The 22,349-nt window shown below is 45.5% G+C and overlaps 1 protein-coding gene across 1 annotated transcript in view; it reads right to left on the bottom strand.

Moving 5' to 3' along the window:
• The window catches only part of GPR50 (G protein-coupled receptor 50), a 119,279-nt gene that overhangs the window by 19,426 nt on the left and 77,504 nt on the right, over nucleotides 1-22,349 (bottom strand). The window contains exon 3 of the mRNA XM_080554036.1: nucleotides 1,271-1,399. The gene's annotated coding sequence lies outside the window, so the exon portion shown is untranslated. The remainder of the gene's footprint in view (nucleotides 1-1,270; nucleotides 1,400-22,349) is intronic.

The raw sequence follows: 22,349 nt of genomic DNA, 5'->3' as shown, positions 1-22,349 counted from the left end.
ATTCGCATGTGCTTAGAAAAAGCACTTTATGCTTCAGATCCCCATGATAGGGCTCCTCAGGAGCTCCACATCCTAGCTCAGCTGGGAACCACATAAACATCACTTTCTTCACCAATCTGTGGTATTTACCCTTACCATTTGCCAGGATAAGGGATTGCCTTCCTGTACGAACACAATAAAGAATCAGTATCTCTGGTCCCTTATAAACTCCTGCATGAAAACCCCGTAACTTTGACAAAAACAGAAAAATTCCCACCTACAAACAACAGATCTGCTGCTGCCACTGCTCCAAGAGTCTTGTACTGTCAGTGAACATCTCTGAGCAGGAGGACCAGCAGGCTTTATCCCAATGCATCTGAGCTACTGTGACTACAGATATTTTTTTGTTCACCTTTTTTGTAATCCTATTAAACTCCTTACCTTAACGATATAACCACTGGATGCTCTGTACTTTGTAGTATAGTATAAAGAAATCACATACATGAATCACAGGAATCAGCCTTGGACAAAAAGGATGATGGAAGATGCAAAAATATCTGTTAGATTGAAGGATTTTAGATTGAGTGTCGTATCTGTAGTTTCCTATTGCTGCTTCCTTGGTAGTAGCAGTTTATGGAAGAGCTTTGGACAACTCACTCAGACTTCGCAAATCCCCAGAGGTGGCTGGAGCACTGGTAGCTCCTGGACAAACAGCTGTCAGTACCTTCTATACGCACTTCTCACTGCAGGTTTCATGAAATCCCATCAAGACAAAGGCAGGAAAACAACTTCCCTCCAAGAGCTTTACCCGCTATATTATTAAGGCCTTAGAGGTTAAAAATAAACAAACGCGTGGATAAATCCAAAAGATAATTCCTTCACTGCTAGATTTGTAACAGAAGCTGCCCACATCTCTCAGATCCCTGGGTACGTATGCAGATGTTTCAGCCATATGCAACAACATATGGCACGCTTCTTGCGAGAACTAGTCATTTTTGCTGCGTGAGGCTCCAAACTCACAAAAATCATAAACACGGAGCATCCCAGCCTGCTTAGGACAGAGAGAGCATCTCTGCTGCCTTCATTTCCCCCTGCCAGACTAGCTGCCCACCAGCTGAGCACTATATTAGCTCCTTCCCTCTCTCACCCTGGTACAATTCAGGCTCCGCAGCAAACACCTCGCTTCCAGACCAGAGTGGAGGCAGCCCACGCTCCATCCTCATGGGCTCACTGGAGGGTGTGCTCCATGCCCCTGCCCCACCTGGTGACAAAGGACCTAAGAGCTCCTCACCTTCACCCCTGGGTCAGGGGACTTTGCTCCACCACAAGCAGCCGTGTTGTTAGCCAATGACGTTAGAAGCAGACACCTTTTATCTCGGTCCAGCAGCCCGGTGTTTGATCACAGTGCCTGGTGCCTCTGCTGGAAGATCAACAGGAACAAATTAAGTGCTGCTCAGCCTCTGCTGATCAGATCCCCTCCCTGCCCCAGACATCCCCGTGTCAGAAGGGACCGGCTGCATACAGCCTCCTTCCAGACACCCTTAGCAGCATTGCACGTGTGGACAGCCACCAGCTGAACGGCGAGTATCAAAGCTCCAGGCATTTCTCCCTTCTGATTAGTGACCGGCTTCTGCATTTGTGAAAGTTATTTGTAGGGCAAAGAGATTTTTCTGGATGCCGGAAGAAAAGTCCCTAGCTCAGATGAAATTCAATACAAGCGCATGACATTGAAAAGGTCACGGTTGTTAGACTGGACAAAATTTAATTCTTCTTGGTTACAACAGTGAGAGAGGGAAAGAGAAGCTTGGGAATTCCAGCCTGACTTGAAGGAAATACGAAAAGGGATACAGAGGATATTTTAATCTTATAAAACAAAATGCAGACCGGCATGCTTCGCAATGTAACATCACAAGCAAGTTTCACATTTTTACAAAATTCCCCAAACAGAAAAATCAGAGTAACTGCTGGGACTAGGGAGGCTTAGTCCAAGAAGCCTGGAGTGGCTGCACACCTCGCATACGCTGGGGAGGACCAAAGCCCTTACAACAAAAAGCCTGCCCCAAATAGTTTGGTGGCCGATCCACTGGGCCCACATTTCTGTGGAGCTGTAACTGAACCATGTAGCTTCAGCCAGGTAAAAGTGGATGGTTTTGACCGACGTGACAAACACAAAACAGCTCTGTCTAAAACTGAAGCCTTTCTGGGTATTTTGATTTGCAAAACTGTTACGACTGAACACGTACCCCACTCCAAAACATACATTCAAACTTTGGCAGCTTCCCTGGGGCTTAGGGTTTCATTTCCTACTTGCTCTACACAACTCGTGTCGATGCTTTCCCATACACAAATACAATTTACCAATTCCTTAAACACAAACCTGTCGTTTGCAGTACAAATATGAACTGGAGCATAAACGGAGCACTAAAAGGCATGAATTCTTGAGATTTTAGTTCCTCGAAGTACTGACTTATTACTGAAAAACCGTGGGTACTCTGCTCACAGACAAGTTTCTATCTTCAAATGCCTGTCAAAAGCAGAAATTATTCAATTAATGTGGCTTTCTGCAAAGACACAGCTCTTTCAAACCTCTGTTGGAAATTTATTGAAAGAAATGTCAGTGTTTACATGTAGGAGAGAACGTTTGTTTTGGAGGGGGGAAAAAAAATCAGAGCTGCAAAGATATGAAAGGATAAAAGCTGTTTATTTTTGGGTTCTGGTTCTCAGTTCCTTGTCTAAATAAGAGACTGCATCTCTAAAGCAAAGCCTGGTTGTGAAGCCCTGAACCTCTGCCCACTCTCTCCTTCTGATCGCAGCATGAAAAGTAGCTGTGGATGACACAGGGCTGTGAATCAGTACTCTGCTCATTTGAGAGTACAGGAGCAGCAGATTTAGCTACAGAAACAGGAGAATACCTCTAAGCTAGTGCTACCCCATCCCCAACACCCCTGCTCACTGATACCCAGTTCGCTCTGCTTGTCGGAGCCTGCCAGTCCGCCTGCTATGGGGCAGAGGAAAAAGCCCTAAGTCACAATAAGTACATTAAGGGAAATGACTTGGTTAAGTCACTACACCCTGGAGCTTGAAAATTTGCTTGCCAAGGTGTTTGGCCTTGAGGTTATCGCTGCAGTCTCCTCTCCCTGCACCCTGAGGGAGCAGCATCTGCTCCGGATGAAAGCAAAGGAGAGGCTCTAGTTATCAGGGGGGCAATTGCTTGTAAAACCAGAGCAACAGCTCGGTGCAAACTACAGCAGCACTTCGATTTGACCTTAGGACTTATTAAAATTTGTTTCCGTAACTTGGTATATTTTGTCCACTGTGAGTCCTGAAAAGCCTCAGATACATAACTGTCAAATCAACGAGACACAAAGGTTATTTCCGAGGGCATTCACAGGCCTCCCCTAGACAAGCACATGGGAACAAACTCTTCGCAGCCACCCGTGTAACCTCCCAGAGAAGCAGCACTACCATGGAGAGAAAACAAATACACCCCATGTTCCCATGGCAAGGCAAGTGATGTTATATGCCTTTTTTTCTTGATCCTTCTGAATCCTCTCCCAGGTTTACCTGCTTCACAGCCACCTGTGTCGTATTTTATAAGCAGAAACATCCTTATTTTCTTCACAGGGCCTTTCCCCTTTCTCCACAAGCTCATCTGCCTTGCTGCCACCTCTCCCCCAGACTCAACCCCTCTCCAAGGCAGCTGCAGGAGGCAGGAGCAGCCCTTCCCTATGCCCACCGTGGGGTAGAGCATGCAGGGACCCCAGAAGCGGATGGCACAAGCCGAGAACAGCACAGCCCAGGCTGCCCACCCTACAAGTGCCTGCCCCGTTAATTGATTTGTTCCCAGCTGCGATGGCAGGCATCGGTTTCTCCTGGCCGGGCTCATTATGCTGCCATCAGTACCAATTTGCTACCTGCACACTGCAGGGAGGCTTGGGGAGCTTGATGGAGACGTCTGATCAAAAAGAGCTATTGCCAAGCCTGCACGGCTTCCAGGTGCTGACACGTGCGTCCCTCCCAGCATTTTATTATTTAAACTATTTCTCTTGTTTATGACCTAAAGGCTTAGCGGTTTATAGTGCTAGATGAAGAATGCCTCCATCTATTGGAAAATAGGGGGGAAAAAAATAGCACACATTTCAATTTTCTCCCAGGTTCCTCTTGGCAACTCTACAGCTGCTTTCTCACTGCAGATATGTAGTAGGAAAAGTCAAGTTTATCTCATTTTTGCAGGAAGAGCTATTAAAACAAGAGGAGGCTTCCTCAGAAGCAAGACCCAGGCCCTGGCCCATGGTCCAACCGGACTTCCCAGCACTGGTGCTCCTCGGGGGCAGCTTCACAAGTGCCACCTCGGCCCCAGTGCCCTGGCAGAAGGTAGGCACAGCAGCCACAATTTGCCTACAGCCCACCTCCTGCTGGTGCAAAACCAAACCGCAATTGCATGTTTACCTGCACAGCTTTTAAATTTATTTTTTGTTAAGGATATTGGTAGTAAAGAAAACTATTCTCATCCAGAGGACACCAGACAGTGCAGGAGCTGCTACTTCCTTTTCATTCTGCCTACTGGTTTTTAACATACCAAATCCCGAGCACACAAAAGCGAAATCTTCGTTCCCGGCAGGACAGATACATGACATGTTTCCGTGCTTACTGACAACCTTGACACGCTGTTAGTGTAATCATTTACATTTTGGCATTCTTGAACAAGAATAAAGCAAGTCAATGACCTCTGCTTGACTCTAAGTTGTTTTCTGCCTCATCACAACACACAGATTTAGAAGGATAATTACCTCATTACTTCTAGATGACAATCTTGAATTAAACTCCGAGGTCTCCACCGTCTCTCTCTTTGCAACTGAAATCACTCCAGACACACGAACAGAGAGGGTGATAACAGGAAGGCTTCGCAGGGCTTGTGGCGCACCCTCACAGAGATAAAAGGCCGAGAGCCCCCCTGGGCAGGCGGAGAGGGTGCAGAAGCCCCCACTGCACGGATGGGGGCTGGAGCCCACCCTAAGGCTGTGGCAGGCACCAGTCCAGCTGCCCTGGGGAGGAGCACAAAGAGCTCCTGCTCCCTGAGGCCAGCTCCCCCAGGAAACTGCTGGACAGACACACCTCGTACACCCTGAGCTCAACCACCATGAACCAGGCTTTCTGCATCACTCCCCACCTTGGGCCACACGTATTTTTGGAGGTGAGTCTTGTCCTCTCTCTCCCTCCATCGGCTCCACGTGCTGGATGCTGCCAGCTGAGCTACTCTGGAGGAGCTGTGCTGCTGCTGAAGGGTGACAGCTCGCAAGCTTACAGCACCCCAGGGCATGTGGAGAGCCAGGAGTCCCCAAATACCACTAAAACGGGGTAGGGCAGAGCAGCCAGCACAAGCAGCACGCCCCAGAAAAAGGGACTGCAGTCCAGCACGCATTCCTCAACAGCCACCCAGGCTCGCAGCTGCCACTGCTCGAGCAGAGCTACTTCAACAGCAAGCAGCTGGGGAATGGAATTGGCTGGGTCCCAAATAGGCCAGATTGGGTCATGGCATGAGTCACTCGCTGCTAGCCAGGAAGAGGCAGGCAACCGGGATGCATTTGGGAACCTGACAGAGGTTAATACCAGTGTTATGCTTCAATGTTTGCTGAAAATCCGGTTGTCTCGCGTGCTCTGCGCCTTTCCCACTGAGATGGGAGCTGCCCGGTCACCTTGCTCAGCGGATGCGGTGTAACATCTTGTACCAAGCCACGCAATACTTGCCTGTTTGATCTTGCACGTGCTTTCCATCCAGTAATCCCCCTTCCCTGTGGGTTCCGCAGTGGGTCATCGCTGGGGACTGTTTGTTCAACCACCCTTTTATCAGCAAGAACATCACACGCTCTTGCACATGTTGTCGAGCGTGTAATCCAACCCGTGCATGCTCCTTCACAAGAGGAGCGTGGCCGGTAACCTCCACACAGCTTACCACAAGCTCTAGGTCCAGACAAATACACAGCTCAGGCACAAACCCAGGCTCAGGCTCCTGCCCTCCTGCTTAACACACGACCATGCACGGTGCTCGGTGTCAGCATCACCATCGCTGCCAAAAAGTGCTGAAGATGAAAGGGACAACCCACTAATGGAAATTACTGATCAGCCCCAAAATCTGCACTCCTAACTTCAAAACAAAGTAAAGCACCAGCTGTAGCCTTGCCTGACTCAGAGTTCATAGACGTTCAATGTAATATAGATACTCTTCATTTTTTCTATCATAATTACGGAGTAATTTGAAAATAATCGAGGCACATCTTACTCTAGGCAAAAGCCAGTAGTTTGTATTTATATAAGCAGGTGTTATGTGTCTGACAGGACAAAGCTGGTTTCAGTTTGGGCTTTTTCCCAGTAAGAAATGTATTATTTCAGTTGCTCTGGATCCATGTGGAGCCAGTGTTAGCTAGTCTATATTTATGGTGCTTGATTTAGCCCATACCATTATATATTAATGCAGGCTGCCACTTAGCCAAGGCCAAGATTTAAAGTGTTATTGTGTTTTCCTTCGGATGCTAACTCTTCCCCGAGCGTTCTTGCTAGCACTGCACAAATCAGGCGGTTCATCACTCTCAGGCAATGGTGCTCAGGGCTCCCAGGAACTCGGCCACATTTTTTTCAGTCCTGTTTTGTTGTTGTTTGGTTTTTTATGTCTAAGGCATCAAGCAGAGTTGTGGGATACATCAGAATGTCAATGGGAAATGGGCTCCACTTGTTCTTCTAGTACCTACCAGAAGTGCTTTTGTTTTGCTATAAGCTCTAATTATCTGTTTCAGTTTCACCAGTTACATTCCTGATGAGTGAAAGAAATAAGAAATATGCACATTCCATTACACTGTCAGCAAGTTAGCCCTGATTAAAATATATCTGTGTTGTAAAACCAGGCTTGCATTGAACCTGTTACTCCTTCAGCTCTCCAAAATGCAACCAAGAAGGGTCCAAGCACAGCTGCCCAAGGAGAGCACCTTACACATTTAAAAAGGATGAGCACAACTCTCATGCCCTAAAGCCATCCATTTAAGCAGTTGCTGATCTGCAAATAAAATCCATAATGGCTTTTAAAATGTTGCTCAAATTAGTGCTTAATTATCAGCCCTCCTCTGGGAGGTCAGACTGCATGTTTATTTAAATGATTCCTTTTGCAAGGCTTTGGATGGTCTGACAGTCTGGGCTACTGAGGTCAGTGGAAATTTAAGCGCTGCTGGAAAACTTCAGCATGTGCATGGGGTTGCAAAAGCAGCGCCTGTTGGGGGGAGGCTTGCTCTCAGAGGAGTGTATTTGAGTTGCCAACAGCATTACATCGCTTGCCTCTACCATCCCTTAGATGTAGTAAGGCTACTGACTTAAAACCTCAATTCCCCTTCTTGAGAATGAAGGAATAAAGCTGGATTTAGAAGAGGAAAAAGGAACTTTTTTTCATGAGCTGGCAAAGGGAGCTGGTGCTGAAAACGGAGCCTGTGATTTTGCTGCGCGCTGGTGAAAATTGAGAGGATTGGAGTGCAGTACAGCAGGAGAAGAGACGGCCCAGTCTTGAAGATTTTCATCAGGAAAACAGCCTTTCCAGGTCTTGTTTTACCTCTCCAGTGAGTCAGTGAAGTTCAAACGACCCAAGAAGAGACTTCAAGGTGATTACAGAGAACTGAAAATAAATCTGGGAGACTGAGTGAGCCAAGGAAAGAGACCTCAGATATTCCAGGCTCTAGAGGACCCTGTTCTTACCAACAATGCTGCCTGCTCCTTGCCCCTCGAGGGTCTGTTGGATCTACAAAGCTCTGAGTTGAAGTTTCCATAGATGCCCTTGACTGAACCCACATTCCTCTCAATGCCAACACGTGGGAGCGAAGTTCTAAGAGTTATGGCAGCATTTTGGGTGCTAATCATTGGGAAAATGGTCACCTCATAACATTTTCAAAGTCCACCTGGAGCTATCCATTCACTTGAGTAGCTTAAAGTACAGCATGTATTCCAATTTTATGCTACATCTATATCAATGTCTAAAATACCTGTGCAGCAACTGCTGTGATTATTCTGCATGCTAGTCTATATGTAACATAAAATTAAAATAGGTTCCAAGAGGACTCCGAGACATGTCTCGTAGCAAAATTAGTTTGTGTGACTCACATTTATTCAAATTAAATACAGAAATAAAGTCAAGAAAGTAATCAAAATAATATTTAGTGGACTCTCAGATGATTAACCAACATATTCAGATCCAAACTTCTCTATCAGTCTCTTAACTGGTTCGTTAGTTTCTCTTGGCATGAACAATTTTACAAACCTCTAGCTGACCTTGACATTTGAGAAAAGTGTATTCTGACAACACCTTGATTTATACTGGGGAAAACTTATTTGCCAGTGAGCAGTTTGAAATAGGGATTCAAATATTGTTACTTTTATATTTTTCTTGAACTGAAATTAAAGAATAAAAACATTGCTATACACACGCAGAGCCTTCAGTACTATGAAGTTGAAATTGTTATGAAATAAAAAAAAATGAATACTAAGGATTCAAATGGATTTGGTTTTTTGCAAACCACTTAATTTTGAATGACTTCATTATGAAACTTCACAGCCAGATGCAGCACTGAGTAAGGAGCTCTGAAGCTGAGTAACTTACGGGCACATTCCGAACATCTCAATGTATTAATAGCAGTGATGACTGTCCCCTGGGCTCATTACTTCCAGAAGTACCAAACTGGTTCTTTTCCTTGTGCGGATGACAGCTGCTGATATTCAGGGTACTCTGTGACTGTAACAACCAAACACGCCACTTGAGCTTTATTTTCACCCACAGTGGCAGGGAAAACAAACAAACCAACCAAACCCCAAGAGAAATTAGGGAATCAAATTCAAAGGCAGTTTAATCCTGCCGTGCTCAGCACACTCTTCACATGCATCCTCTGCAAACGCTCAGCAAGTAAGGCTCCCTGAGAATAAATACAAGATTCAAACACCAGCTTCACTATCGATTCAATCCTGCCCTAGATCAAACCCTGTTTTACAGAACACAGCATGTTAGGTACTCATGCCCTCAATCAATACTCAGTAACTTCCTTTAGACTCTGGGACTTAACGCAGGACACCAGCCCTGCCCACAAAATTAAATGAATACTGAAGTGTTTTGCAAAATTGGGACCCAAGTCCTACAGCCGCTCAGTTTCTGCTCACATAATTTCTGACCAAATCCTGACAAACCTGACCATCATTATTTTCATGATCTTATATTAGTTATAGTACTTTGAAAATGTAAAACCATCTTATATTAGTTTCTCATAAATATAAATTGTATTAAAAAGCCAAGCCCTTCGCTTCAGTTAAGGTTCCTACGTGACAGCATTACACTGCCCTATCTCATCACTCACAAAAATCCAGACACTTACGAGCAAGAAAATAATTAAGAACATAATAGATCATATACCACCAACCTAATAAACATATTAAGAAGCACAAAGCACATTTCAGCACAGTAACAACCCAGTTACAATTCCAAGGACAGCATACAGGTGGAGGTGGGATTATTTCTACCTTGATTTTGGTACTTCCACATCTGTGCTACCTGTGTGCAGCTGCACTGCCCCACGCCAGCATGAAGGAAGGGGCTTTTTGCCTCCTGCCTCCTTCCAAGCAGGGCTTGCTTTCTTCTCAAGTCTACAGCAACCCTGTCAATGACCCATGACAGTGTCCCCACATGCCATCGCCCTGACCTCGCTGCAGGAGAGCTTTCTTGGAATATTTCTGAATACTTGGGGCCAGGTGAGGATGTACAAGGGTAGACTGGCTTAGGGCATGCAGCTCCTTTTTCACATTTGTGGCATGTGCTGGAGGGATGCACATCAGCTTTCCTTGGCTGTGTGAGATGAAAGGCAGCCTCTCAATCAAGCAAAGGATTTTGGATGTTGGCATCATGAAGAAGAGGAATATTGCAGTGGAAAAGCTACTAGGAATCGTTTTGAATGCACTGCAGCCCTTCATAAAGCTCACTGGTCTCAAAAATGTGTTTCAGACCCTTTGAATCAAAACCAGCAGTTAAAGAGCTTTATTTTTTTTGAGTCATTCCTGTAATAAAAAATATATTTACCCAGACAAAGCTTTAAGAAATATTGCTGACTAACATACTTATTAAGTTTAGCTACGTGAGCCTTTAATTAAAGCAGAAGACCGGTAATTTTCTGAGAGCAACGAAGCAGAAATACGTGAAAGACCTTTCTCTTTCGAACACACTGCAAACTAAAGGATTGCAACAACACATTCATCCCTACGGGCAAACAAAAATATCACTATGAGCTATGATATGAACTATTCCACAGGAAACACACTGCAAGGGTCAACCTAGTCTATCTGGAAAGAGATTTATACTTTAATAAGCTACTTAAGGCAGAAAGAGGCTCTCTCTGGAGGCCAGTTTTGAACCCCCCTACTGGGATTCACCCCTACCGGGGAGCACTTACGGACACCACTAGAGCCAGCTGCCATAAATATAGGAAAAATAAGTTGTTTTGTTTGCTTTGTGTGACCCTGAGCCAGTAACATAGCCCCTGCTGATCACCAGGAGCTAGGTGTGGAGGAGCACTGCCGCTATGTCTGGGCCAGGGTAATCTCCTGCAAGAGGGAAGGGAACAAAAGCTGTAGGAAATCTCTCCAACTCGAAGAGCTAGGTGCATGCAATAGATTTCTTTGGTGCTGCCATAATAAATTATAAAGACCACATTCTCATTGCACTGATGAAGAGGATTTCTTTTCTGAAATTATTACTGCCGGACAGTTTCATTTTGCTGTAACAAATCACCCCACGGTAGATAGAGTAAGGAATATCTGCTGGATAATTTCTCTTTCACAGAACTGTTTGGAATAGTTTTGAACAAGAGTTTCCAGTTCAGAGTGACGAAGTGTTCAGACTGAATTCAAACATGAATCATTTTTATACCATCCTTAAGCCTTTTGAAGAATGCTCATGAAAAAGACTGACTGATGTGCTCACACCTAGCTAGGAGGATCATGTTCTCACTTATCAGCACTAGTACAATTCCAGTAAACATAAGAAAAGATAAAAAAAAAAAAAAGGAAATGCATATGGTAAGTCATGCTTTGCTTCCTCAGTTCACGCCTGGCCAGCCACCTAGCCCCCACCTCGAGCCCACTTTGGAAAGGAGCTTGGGCCATACATACATATCAGGGAATGTTCCCCATGTCAGCAACTTATTTTGGAAAACTGGACAAAAAACCAGAGAAAGCTCACTTCCACATGGACCAAATCCCTGATTGCTTGCACGGAGCAGCCATCCTCGTAGCGTCTCCTCTTCATCATTCATCTCCTGTAAGCCCTTTTCATAAGCAGGTAGAAGATGAGAAAAATAGCCAAGTGCTGCTTGACAGCGCAAGAGCTTATTAAAAATGATGAGGAGGTTACAATGTAAGACACCTTATTAAAGAGAAGGGACACGTCCTTCTGGGAGCCTGCCACTGCTCCTGATTCATCAGCACATTTCTTCCTCCTAAAGCAAACTATCCCAGCTCTCCTCAACAGCACTCAACGAAGAGTGACGGCAAAGGGTGGCTTGATTCATTGCACAAAGGTAGAAAACGAGTTCCTCACACTGTGCTTAGCACTGCACGGGACATTAACTGAACAAATCTGAGTAAGTTGCAGCTCAGCAGAATGGGAAGCACCCAAAAAATGGCACACACAATGTGTTCTCGTAAGGAATTGTCCAGGAGATGCCAGGCAGGATTTGAAGCTGGATTTTCCATCTGTGACCTGCCACTTTCATGGCCACAGGACTCAGACCCCAGCTCAGTCTAGGTGGCCCGAGCTGCCCAAAGCACCCAGCCCCGCAGTGGGGGCAGCTCATCAGCCCGCTGCATGCCTCAGCCCAGCGATCCTGCCGAGCAACTTGCTGCTCCCCAGGAGTTTCAAAGAAGGTTATTAATTCTGCAAAAACCTGCCTTGAAAATCCTTTCTGGTGCCCCTGAACAGGATTAGTTTCAATGGAGTGCCATCGTGTCACCTCATCTGCCTGAATTTCAGGCAGTTCAGCTCCACATCTGCCTCCCAGTCCCTCGGTTTAGCAGGGCTGTTGGTTCCTGTTAGTAACATAACACCTTCACCTTTCCCACCAGCTATTTTTCAATAACTTTGATTTCATCTATTTTTTTTCCTTAAGCCTACACCACGTTTCATTATTTCTTTCTACTCTCATAACTGCAGGTTAAATACCTTCCATGAAAATCAGGCTATAGATCACAGAGCAGAATCACTCGAAGTTATCAGGTACTGTACTTGATCAGCTGAACACCGCTCTGACATATGCTTTCCAACAGATTAGTCCCCATAAATTTTAATCACTCCAAATTAGAATAACGCTAAGCTGGCTTTGGGATCTGGCTCCACTGTGTGAGAGGGACATTTAAAAGCAGAGTTTGAATGGTACATATGTTTTAGAAGGGCTTTTTGGAAAAGGTGAATTACAGCCCCTTCCTCAACTTAAAAATGCTGTTTCCCAGCTAGAGAGGGAAGGAATGGGGAGGGGATTTGCTATATAAAATGCAATTTAAAATATACATTATAAGCCCAGTAGCAGGTCCTCTAGTGCCTGATGATACATTTCAGCAAATGACTTAAGCAAAGTTTTGTCCTTTCTGCCAGACCGAGTCCAGCCACAAGACTCCTCCTGTTCAGAGAGCTAACCTACAGGCAAGTGGCAGCAGTACGGTCGCTGCCAGCACCAGCACCACAACAGGACCTTTCAGCTCCTGAGCCTGGCAGCCGGGTACCCTCTCCAGGTGCCTGGACCTGGCCTTTCTGTCAGGGCACTGCCAACAGGATCCCGAGAGGCTGTGCAAATATTTCCGGTCCCTGTGCAGCTGCCAGCAGCAGCATTACTCGCTGTTTGATGACCTTATGTTATTGTTTTACCTTGCAGCATTGCTTGAGAGCCAACAGAAACTTTTGGCAGATGGCCACATCACATGTCCTCGGTGTCCCAAACATGAAATCAGTCCAACTGCCATGGGGTTCTCTTGCTTCAAGCATAGCCCCAGCAGTGGTAAACGTTACTTCATTTCCCAGTGACTGCTTAAGTCCTATAATCTTCTCTCAGACATGCAAAAAATAATACCTGAAAAGAGTTTTAAAAGGCACTAATCTTCTCTGGCATTCACATACGCACCATCTAAAAGCATCAGACTTTAGTCTTAGGTTATCATATTGTATTTTTCAGAGCCTTTGACTCAGTAGAAACAACTGTAACTTCAAGAATATAGAAACAGTAAATCTGTACGGATACCATGTTATTACTGCTACATAAAACTCAGTGCCATGAAGCTCCACAGGACAGGAGTGCCAGCGTGACCCGGGGCCCAACACAGTGCAGGGCCCCAAAAGGGTTGTGCCAGTTTGCGGCACCTCCTGCTGGGGTGGAAGCTCAGATTCTGGGATTGTGCGTGGGATGTTTAAGCTTTCACTGTGACGCGGCAGAAACGTGCATCTCTTCTGCCAGCACACCGCAGCTCCTGTATCACCAGCTGAGTGGTGGCTGCTCATAAAAACACGCTATCTGTCACAAACTTACGGTCTCGTGCATTACTGTGTAAGAATGCTGTGACAGAGGCATGAGACTTTTTGCAGTATTTCTGTTCAGTTAGGCAAGTATCAGGTGCCAAAATGAGGTGGTTCCAGCACTGCAGCCATCCCAGGACGGCCCCTCCAGCTGCATTTTTGCATTAACAGCAAACACAAAATGTGGCCCCATACGGACGGTTTGCTACTTGCCATATTTAATATTTACTATTAAAACACCAGGAGAAACAAGGCTTCTGCAATGTAAAGCTGTGGCTTTCCTCCTCCCGGTCCATTCTTTTGTTTCTTGCCCAGTCCCTGCCTTGACCTGTTTGTGGTGCTGCTCGTTTGCAGCCTCTCCCTCTCCCTGCAGCACACCTACACCCCGCTCATCACTCACCTGCTATCAGTCTCCATCCCACGAGGCTTAAATCATTAATAAGTCAACTGCCCACAAGAGTACGCTGGCATGCCGTGCTCTCAGCTTTCAGCAGCTGCTGCATTTTGCATGGAGCAGATGAAAGCTGAAGGAAGACTTAAACTCAGATCTTCTGGGTCCCAGAGGCACCACAGAGCTACCTGCTAGAGCGGGACAGGGTCACCGTGCCTCCTGTTCTTCCCCTCGCCCTCTTTGCTATTAGCTTATGATAAAAACAAACAAAAAATGAAAAAACACATTATTTAGTAGAAAGAATATGGTTACACTGCTTCAGCTGAGCGGGGATCTTGTATGCATACCCACATCTCAGGAAGCCTTACCCCATGCGTCTGCTGCTCGTTACAAGGGCACATACCCAAATCTCAGCTGTTCCCTGCCTGCTTTTCACTCCCCATAACGTGAGGGGCCACCCTGCAGCCTCCAGGACTCCCCAGGTGCCCATGGCTCCTGCTCACCTCCATTGCTCAGCCAGGGGGACGAAGCAGCTGCACCACGGACCTGCAGTCGCCTGCGCTCAGCCGGACACACTGCCTTTGAAGCCAGAGGAAATTTAGCACAGCATCCCCCACCCCGCAGCCCTCTGTCCCAGCCCACGGCACGCAGTTTGCTCTGGTCTCTCCAAAAACAAGCTCCTTGCTTCAAGCTGCAGTGAATTTCTAAGCAGGTGCTGGCCCCAGTCCTGCTGGAGGTGGAGCTACCTTGCATGGACGAGAAAACACTCCTGCAGCAGGACCACGCGGCTATTTTCTGCTCTCCCATGTCCCAAAAGACTCTCCTGGGGGCAGTTATCAGCCTCAGACCTGCCATCTGCCAACAAACCTTGCTGTTCCACTGCACGGATGTGCTGACATTGCTCTAAAATAAACAAAATAAAGTCTGATTTGTTTTCTAACTGCTAAACTCACTACTTTTTGGAGTTGGCTGCTGGTTTTCCATAAAATCCAACCCGTCTAGGGGGCAATACTGGGAAAAAAAAAAAAAAAGTAATTCCCGATGATCTTCAAGGTGACCAGCACACAGAGAAGTCACCTCCCCCAGCTAAAGCACTGCCTAGCTCTTGCAGCGAACCCCCCGGTTCAGCCAAGCACCGACCACTCAAGCACTGGAACGCTTGGAGTGGGAACCTGAGTGGGAAAAGGTTTTCCGATCCTATCGCATTTGAGACTTTGAAGATTTTCCATATTCTAGAACAGAAGACAGTCAAAAAACATCTGTACACTGAAAATGTCAAAAAGTCACAGCCCGGGACTGATTCGTTCCAACTGAAGCACTGAAAAATGATTGAACCTTTTGATTTTGACCTTGAAAGCCTTCTACAACACAAACACTGCCAGGGAAACATTTTTCTTACTTCAAAAGTCAAAATATGATTATTTCCATGATTTCAAAACAATTTTTAGTTTAAAAAGCTGCCATTTTCCTTACACACCATCTTGGTTTTGAAAAACTTGGCATTCACTAATGCTATTTTTTTCCAAATTTCTTTATCATTCAAATGTTAATAAACCAAATAGCTCACAAGCTTTATTTTTAGTTTGCAGAGATTAAACATCCTTCACATTAATGGCTCTTCTAATGTTTTACTTCAGTTCATTCATTTCCCTCACTCAGTGAATAGCAGACTTCTCAGAAATCAACACAGCTCGTTAGAAAAAAGACAAAATGCCCATTAAATTATCAAGTGCCTTTCTCATCAGAGCGCAGCCATCATTCTCTGCAAAGGAAAACCAGAGATTAATTGACTCCCTAGCAAAAGCAATGTTTAGACAGATGGCACTAAGAAACATCCGACTGGCATTCCTTAAATTGCCACGTTTAAGTGACGGGGACATTTTGGGAAAGCAAGCAGGCAAAGTGTGAGCAGTGTCCCTTCGAGACGGGCTGCAGCAGGGACAGATGTGTCACACCAGCCGCTGTGTACTACTCGTTCATCCGACAAAGATGCTGCAGAAGTAAACTGAACTATAAAACAGGAAAATTAAAAAAAGAAATGCTACTATCAAGTTTTCCAAATTAAAAAGGCACATGTATGAAGCAAATATCAACACTATTGTCACTAACAGACTTTCGTGGCAGTAAAACCTATTTGCTTCAGTACTTCTGGTTCATCTTCAATATTTCAGTATTTGAGTTTTATACGTAAATGAAGTTTGACTTGTGCATTCACATTGCATAAAAAAATAAAAATAAATCCTGAATAATTTTAGGCCTGCGACCTTTGGAAACGTGCAGATAGCGGTGGTCACCTCCAGAACTACTTTCAATAAGAAAAAATGGAAGATGTTCCTCTAAGTTACTTTCCTCTTAATAACCTTTTCAGGGCAGGAGTGATCCCAGACCATAAACTATTTAGACTTAGCCTTGCTAGGAAACCAAGCGGCAGAACCAGTGCCAGCCACAGAGGAACACGAAGGTTTCAGGACTGGAGGCCACCGTGCCCCTCTTCTGCAGCACTTCACGGCAGAAGCTGCCACTAGAGCACACCGAACAGCTGGCACGCTGCTTAGGTCTGCCTCACAAAGCAGAGAGAAAATCCTGCAAGGGGGATTTTAAGAGAGTTGGAGTCTGTAATGCCTGGCAATGAGACGTGACCACTTCAGCAAGCGCCAGAGCTCTGCTGTGAGCATGCCAACAAGAGCGGTGCCACATGCTCTGCCCCACAGCAGGGGCACATACCAGCACGGGAGGCAATGCACAAGCTGCTGACATTAAAGAAATCTCCCTCCTTCTCAGGGAATCTGTCCCAGCTGTAGTAAAACATAAGAGTAGGCTAAAGCACTCACTCAGAAGACTTATAACGTTCATTTCCTAGCTTTACCCTATATACAAAGGGTCCATCCACATCAGTAGCCACAGGCACTGGGTTAGAGACAGCAGGGACCTGGTATCCAGGCTCCTTTCCTCATCCCAAGCCCCAGGGGGGAACAGCTGCCAAACAGTGCTTTTACACTTCCCCTTAAACAGGCGCTCTCCCCGCCTGTGGCGGCAGTGACGAGACCCAGGAGAAGTGCCATCTGTTCCTCTAGATGGGCATCGGCAGCACCAACCGCACCGCAGCAGTTGGAGCCCTTAATAAACGCACACTATCCAGTTTTCCTAAGTACTGGGGCCAGGCCTAAACATGGAATTGCTATTCCAGCAGGATTTATTGATATTTATGTTGCACCAACAGCCGGCCTTCAGTAACGAGCATCATATGCTGATCCAACTGTTGGCACAACAGCATTAACCCAGGCCTGAAAGGAACCCTAAGAGCTCTGCTAAAACTTCGCCTTTCCTCCCAAACCTTGCCTAGAAACCACATATCCGTGCTGGGGTCTGGGGGCATGGACGTTAGCAGGTAGGCTGAGGGCATCACCCCCAGCCACTGTAAAGCTTGGGGCAAGTGGAACATCCCCGATAAGGGACCTGGGTCCCAAAGGCAGGAGCCGCGGGGCTCGCTGTGTGCTCCGACTGCTGAGGGCTGGCTGTTGGCCTTGCTTTGCTGACAGACGGTACCTCGACCGCCTGAAATAAATAGCATTTTGTTGCCTAAGCTGAGAACACTGGCACGAGCCCTTCAGATAAGGAAATACCAGCACAGGGGGCTGTGTTATCAGCATGTTTTAAAGACACTGCAGATTAGCAGGGAAAGGGGGGGCTTTAAGTGGAGCTATTTCATTGATTTTAGAGGGCATTGCTGAACAGGGCTCGCTCCCATCTGACAGGCGCTGAGCAGGGAAGGTTACATGAGCACATGGGGGCTGCGAGGGGGTGTATCCACTCAGCCTGCTCACTAACAGAGCCACCAGATCAGCCTTATTACTGTTTTAGTCAATAAACCCCAGTGGGTGAAACTACGTGGATGTTTATTACAAATAATATTTGACAGAATGAAATTAGCACATAGATGCTCTTATGTTGGTTAATGAGGTCTGAAATATAACACTATAAATCATCAACAACAGCCATCTGGTGACAGACACATGAAAAGCAAAGCAGGTGATTATAGCACAGCCACATCACTGCAGTGACAACAGTTTAAAATAGCAGCCTACCTCCCCACGGCACACCAGGGGGGTAGATTAGGAAACAATCAGTTTTCCCTTGCATGCAGACTTCCTGCTAGGAAGCTGGAGTGAAACACAGGGCTGCTGAAGGGACTGAGCCTTTCACCCCACGCCGATACAGCCTTATGTGCCCTTGGATCACCATTGGATAAGAAAGGTCTGGTTATGCCATCCCTCCCTCTGACAAAATAAAATGAAGGCAGAGCTGCTGTGTTAGAGGGGTCTAGATCTGGGTTTAGTGTCAAGCAACGTCTTTGGGTGTTTCCAGCCCAGGCTGGGTAAACACTGAGGTTGTATTGTTACACAAGTGCCCAAGTTGGTATCAGTGTAAGTAAAGGAAGCTTACAACCAGTCTGAAATTCTGAACAGTTATGAAAAATGCAGTGTTAATGTGTATTTTAATTTGCAGTATTTATTATCCAACACAATTCTTCACTCTCATGATTCCTCACTCATGGTGATGAGGCAACCAGGCTTTCCAAACATACATCTATTTTCATCCAAGGTCTATAGTAAAACATAGGACTGAGTAAATGCCTTGAGTACAGCGATTTACATTTACTGTCCTGTATTTTTTGTTTTGCAAGTAAATCTACCTGGGAGACCACCACAGGTAGCAGGAGGTGAGCATAGGGGAGGCATCAGAAAATCTGGCGGTATGGATGGATTACAGCTGCGAGCACACACACTCTGCAAACAGTTCTCCTAGTAGCTGGGCTCATTTTATGGGCACACATCTCCTGCTTTATTACCCAATTCACAGCCCATTTCAGTGCTGGGGAGAAGTGCCAGGCCTCTGCTTATGAACACAGACATCACCTGGGTGGTATGTGCCTGCTCTACAGCCCTCTCCTCCCAGAGAGCATCCCCATCTCTCGATAGAGCATAAATAATGAGCACCTCCTTACCCGTCTTCTCACTTGAGGAGCAGAATATTCTTCTCTGAAAGCTAGCAGTATATCGCAAACAACTGATATATGACCAAGTGCTGTACAAAAACGATGGCCCTAAGTCTTCTCTTTGCTGCGTGACTGCTTCAGTGTAACAGCCTATGCTCTAAACTATCCTGTGATGGGGTTCTAAAATATAAACACATTTATGCTTTCCTTTTTTTTTGTATTCCACTACAATCTGCTATGCTCCTGTGGTTTTAGCTTCCGTTTTAACTTTGTTTTCCCACCTATGCAAATTCACTGCTTATCATTCAGCTCACCTCTGCCATTTCCATGTTTACAACTATCCTCCATATCCTTCACCAATGCAAGATTCAGCATGGTGACGTTTTTTCACTATAGCAAGTTACATCTGGAACACGTGAGGTCCCCAAGAACCACCAGGTTACAGCAAAGCCTGAGAATATTCCTCCTATTCAGAAAACTGTGCATTAGACAGCAAATTAAATGTAACCTGTCATACAAGAAAGAGGCTTTGTCTGTACTCTTTGAGAGCTTTATGAAGACCAATTTCTTACGTACTCCTCACTGAAATGAATTTTAGATGACTTATATTGATCAGTGACCAAACGGTTCACAAAAAGCCAACCTGAGAACAGGGAAATAGTCCTGGGGATGAGGGGGGAAAGGCAGGAAGCTGCTTTGATCAGCACTAACAGGTAGAAATTTAGAAGCAATTTAGAAGCAACACCAGCAATTCCAGCAACCCTTAGCAATGTTGGCTCTGTAGTTGGCCCTTAGCATACAATTGTTTATCTTATACCAGCAAGAGAAAGCCAGCCAAACTTTTACACATGAACTGCCACAGGAGAACAAGAAACCTGAGAAGAAAACAAAAGTTTGTGACAAATGCAAAGCCACGAGCAAAGAGCAGAACTCCAGGCGTGGATGAGTGGCAGCAGACCAGGCACATTGCTCTTGGCTGGTGTGACGCACCTTGCTTTAGCCAAGGGACTGCTGAAAGCAAGGGAAATCAGCATGGGAAGCATTTGATAACGGAAGTCTGTATTCTGACAAGTTCATTTTGATAAAACCTGGCCCTCAAAGACTTCTGTGCCATAGAAAGGATCTAGCTTATAATTCCGGGACACGTTTGGACTCCATGTGGCAAAGGGACTGTCAGTACTGGCAGGAGACATCTGTGAGACAGCTGGGCACTAATTCTAAATAGGAGGCACAGAGCGAAGAACAATCTAAGGTTACATTTCTTTTATGTTTAGATCTCAAACTGCCTCGCAATACAAAAAATAGATTTTGCTCAGTTGCCTGCCTGGCTGATAAAACCTCAACACTCCTAATGGATAAAGCACAGCCCTGGCTTTCCTACCGCAGTCACTGTTCTCTATAGGGGTAGCAATATAGCACAAGATTAACCTGCAAGCTTCACTGCAAGTCTGTTAACGCAAATAGCCCACACCCACAGTCATCCCACGGACAAGATTACATCTGCAAAGACCTGTAGGACTTGAAATCATTTCCACATCTCATAGCCTACAAATGCAATGTGTTTCTAAGTTAGTCTTATCACAGAAAGCAAACATACTGTGAAAAGAAATGGCAGCCTGTCCCACTTATTTTTAGAGAACTAAAAAAGGAAAAAAAAACTTTCCTTGATGTAAAATTCTGGGGAAAATTCTGCCCAGTTCCTACAACTGGGATGCTTTTAATGCAAACCATCCTTGTCTGCCAGCGGTCTCCTGTCTGCTGACAAGTGTTTGGGAAGTGCCCCCATGTCCCCAGTCCTTACAGCAGCCCATGGCTCATTTCTTTCTGCTGGCCTTTCTGCGCTTCTGAGTGCCAGCCCCAGCACTGACTACTGCTGCTTTGCAAAAGCCGCATCTTGAAGCATTTTGATCATCTAACACCAAAAGGGCCTCCAGACCATGGCAATCCTTGAAGCGACATTGACTGCATCTGCTGGAAGCAAAAAAGCAATTACTCAAAGTGCTCTGACAGCAGAACGTGGAGGAATATTTAAGGAGTTTTAAAAGCTTATCAGGGATCTCAATTTTGTGACTTGTTTTCAAATTTCCTCCGTAAGTCATGCATCAAGAAAAGAACGCAAATAAACAAGGAAAAATATATTGAAAAGATTATTTCAGTCAGCAGTAAAAACGAAGCAATACAATGGGAGATTAATTTCACCTCAGAGCATGCCGAGTGATGACATGAATACTCATTTCAGAAGATGTAAAAGGAGTTTGTGCCCCAAAAGATGGAGTGTGATTATGAGCTTAAGGGGTTGTTTAACTTGATAAAGTGCCAGATTCTAAATAGAAACTGTGCTTTAAATATTTAATCATATTTTGAACAATTTCCCATTTTTTCCTTGGCTAAAACCAGACAAAATTGCATTTTTCCTTAAGCCGCCAAGAACTTTGATACAGAAAATAAGCAGGAGGGGGAAGACTTGGTTAAATTTGAACCTGTTTGGGTGCCTTTTGGTCAAAGCGGTACAGTGAAACACTTGCTGACAAATGATGGGATTAGCCAGTGCCTTTGGACTTTGCAATGGCTTACAGAGCCCCAAGTGAATGTGGAGCACCTTTCCTACCCATCGCCATGGAAAACAGCCCAGCTCAGTACCCAGAGCCTAGCAGAGCACCCTGCTGTGACCAGCAGCTTTGGAATAAGGAGATTATTTTTTTTGGCTGGATGTTTTATATCCCATAGCCCAACGCACGCCTCCAAGCCCAGCCCATTGGAGCAGCTCCTCCAGCAGGCACGGGTTCATTTGGCTTTTTGTGGAGTCGGGTCCTTGGCAGCTTGGAACAAATTTTACATTCCAGGGAGTCTGTTTGGATAACAGAAAATGCAAAAACCTTCACACGGCAAGTGATCCCTCTCTGAGCAGCATTATAAGCCTGGCAGACATCCAACTGGCACAGTAGCTGGGAGCAGCAAGCAGGCACCACTTAGCTAGTGATGTGTAAAGGGCACTTCTTAACAAGTGCCGCCTCAAAAACTGTCTTGTGAAGCCTTCCAACTTGGGTTGTACTCATACATCACCGAAATCATCTGCATATAATTGAGGGTAGCTAATAGTCCCAGGCTCCAAATAAATCTAGCATCTCTGCTGCCCACCAGCAGTAACAGTGTGACACTTCACTTTGCCTGTTCTCCCTTCCCTTTGGCACATATGGCTAGCTGATGGAAACATAAATACTCCTTAAGTGACTGCTTTTGCACCCTTCATTATTTTAGCCCTCAAAAGCTCCCTGTGTTTGGAGCCAAACATCCCACTACATTCCCACCCAGAGCTTAAACTTCCCTCAATGACTGCTTTTACAACTCCACTTTCACAAATTCTAGTACCAGGATTTAACACTTTCACTAATAGTGGATCAGACTCTGAAGTT

The sequence above is a fragment of the Anser brachyrhynchus genome (genome assembly GCF_964034855.1).
Source record: "Anser brachyrhynchus genome assembly, chromosome: 13".
Classification (NCBI taxonomy): domain Eukaryota; kingdom Metazoa; phylum Chordata; class Aves; order Anseriformes; family Anatidae; genus Anser; species Anser brachyrhynchus.
The sequence above is the reverse complement of the archived record's forward strand: the minus strand, read 5'-3'. Positions and strand labels throughout refer to the sequence as shown.